The following is a 3124-nucleotide window of genomic DNA, read 5'->3' as shown; positions in this document are numbered from 1 at the left end:
TTATTTACACGTGTAGGTCATTTCATTGTTATCCACATTTGATATCATCATTTATCACATACTTCCATGACACTCTTGTCTGTCCGCTACAACTGCCAAGAATTAACGCGATTGGCGAAGCGTAGTGACAGAGGGCCAATAGAGAGCCTTGCCATAATGCGGTTTGCGCACCAATTTTCGTACGTGCGTTAATCAAGCCGAATAGTTTGGCCGAATATTCGGCTATTCGGCCACGATCCTGGCCGAATATTCGGTATTCGGCCTGAGGCTGAATATACTATTCGTTACAACACTAGTAATAATATAATGGGATTATAATGATCGCTATTTACATTTACATGCATCTGTTAAGTGTATATTTATTGTTGTTAATGTAAAAATTTAATTGACGTGTATTAAATTATGATTTAAATTGTCTGTTTTATGCAAATACATCTTTTTCGATTATATGGTTCGTTTGTACTGCCCACCAGTGCTCGAGAGTAAATGGTGGTAGAGTAAACGAAGCGAGTGGGCTAATTTCCAAGAATGCCATAATCGTTAATTATAAAGAAATTATCATTTGATGTATTTGGTAATTGAGTACATCTATAACAGTATACTTAAGTAACTCAAAGTCATGTATGAATAGAGTTTTTGTGGCACGGTGCAACAAAACTGTGTTCATACATGATTTTGAGTTCCGTAAGTATAGTGTTATAGGTGTAGTCAATCAAAGATTATTAAATAATTTTTTAAATATAAAAGTTGTATTGCTTATCAAATAAATTATGAATTCAATATATACGTACTTCATATAAGAAAATACAAGACAATATGTTACTCGTACATTGAGTATGCTTTAATGTAATATAGTCGAATGCGGTTAGGGGATGCTTCCCAAAAGAACTTTCTATGCGAAGCTAGCTCCTATTTAGGAATTTGAGTCGTAAAAAAATTCCGGAAAACATCACGTGGCCATCCATCCTAACTACTTGTGTTTAGCGTTTTCGTCCATTCACCCACTGGCCCTCTCAACAGAGAATATCGACAGACAAATGGGCGAGTCTCACAAATATCAAAATTAAACGTCAATGTAATTGACGTTTAATTTTGACCTTTAAGCAATACTCTGTACAGATTAACAATACTGATTTCAATTAACACTGGAAAAATTTATACTGCTTTGTATTCAATTATTTTATTTCTATTAATTTATTCATTGAATTTTTGCTTGTTTTCATACGTAAATTTTTATGTTTCACAGGTAGATTTTTCACATTCTTCGTCACGTAACCTTCGCTTCTCCGAAACGATAACAGGGCATTGCGGTGACCTTTATGCTAAATGCGTTTTCGTCTACAAGTGATATCTTAATTTTCCGCTCTATTCAGATTAAAGTATGTTATTCATACGATAAGAATAACGCAATGTAACGTGACGTCACATAATACGCACGGTAAGAATAACAAAAACTTTAGCAACGACTTGCGTAACATTCCCGGCTGTTATAAAATTTTATTTAAAAAATAACTTTTATATTATTAGTAATGATAAATAAACATAATTTTGTAAAATTTCAGAAATTTTTGACAAAAAGAACAGAAATTATTAAGCTTCAAACACCCTACACAAACACTAACATTCATACGTACAGAAAAACACCCGAATGTTTTGCATTTCTGGACATTTCAAGGACTCCCTAAAACTAAAAATATAAAAATCTGGAAAAACAGTGTTTGATCAATTATAATACTTTTTTTAAGTAAAAACTGTAAATGCTAACAAATAAATTCATTACGTCTGACAGTAGACGAGATATAACACGTGACCATCCTCTACTTCTCCACCCCTTCGAACTATCACAATCAAAATTTACTAGCATCAATGCCCCTTGTACACAAGCTACTGTATCAAATTTCATTTCTTAATGATTACCCCATTCTGAGATATATAACGAAACAGAATGTCAACATACACACATATATATCACGTCTACAGAATTTTTTCTCGTTCTTCTTTTTACTATTTTTGGATTTAAAGAGCCTGAAAACGTAAACATTTGTTCCGGATTAATATTTTAATAATTTTATTGTTTAAATTTAAACATAATATATATTCATTCCACCGTGAAGTATTTATTTTTAACTTGGAAAATATAATTGGAACAAGTCATTTTAAAGAAATAATATCTAAGCATAATTTAATTCTAGTAATAACACGCAAACAGAAATACTATGCAAATACTTTTTATATACAATTGAATGGACAAAATGGTCGAGACACATTTGGGTAGTATCCATGGGCACATGAATAGGCTATTTAATGTATGCTTTATGGATGATTTACGTTTTCTGTACAGCAATTTATATTGGTGACCAGATGGCCGATAGGATTAAACTATTTCTCTGAAGGGTCCAGAAGTTTCGATGGACGAAGTGTTAAGAGATCCATCAGTTACCAAATGGATAAAACTACAGAACACACATCTTGAGTTTGCAGGCTTACAAGGTGGAGTTTTCGGAATTTCTTTAATGCGCGTAACACCAAATGGAGGCCTGTTTCTTAATAGAATTAACCGGTTTAAAAGTTGTAAAATTCAATATTTTTTGCTTTCTAAATCTAACTTTTAAGTATTACAGATATTTCCTAAAATCTTTTAACACCGCTTCCTCGCAGTCGCATTTCTAATATTCAATAAACTGGAAAATACTGAATATAACGTTTGCACCATCTGAAAAATTGTCAATAAAAATTTGAATAATTTTTACAAATATTTATAAACATAAATATAATACGAGTAAACACGTAAATATACAAACTTTAATTGGAAATTTTTTCTTGGCATAGAAATAACCCCCAAAAGAAAATCTAAGTGGAATTTTCCCAAATCTTTTCATGAAATTTAAAATCTGTAACGTAAATATATCAACTACATAATGAAATACTGTAAAAATATATAAAATATACTTGCAAATAACTTTTCTTCTAAAGATAATTGGCCATTTTCAAATATTCTTATTTCTTGAAATGAATTTTGCATCTGGAAAACAAAAGAAAATAATAATACAGTTAATAATGTAACTATATTTAATTAACCGGACGTGGGGTATTCAAAAACGTTTCCAATACAAGAAAATGATTA

Source organism: Centruroides sculpturatus, unplaced genomic scaffold (genome assembly GCF_000671375.1).
Source record: "Centruroides sculpturatus isolate CEXI.00-Female unplaced genomic scaffold, Cexi_2.0 scaffold1764, whole genome shotgun sequence".
Lineage (NCBI taxonomy): Eukaryota > Metazoa > Arthropoda > Arachnida > Scorpiones > Buthidae > Centruroides > Centruroides sculpturatus.
Note: the sequence above shows the minus strand (reverse complement) of the source record.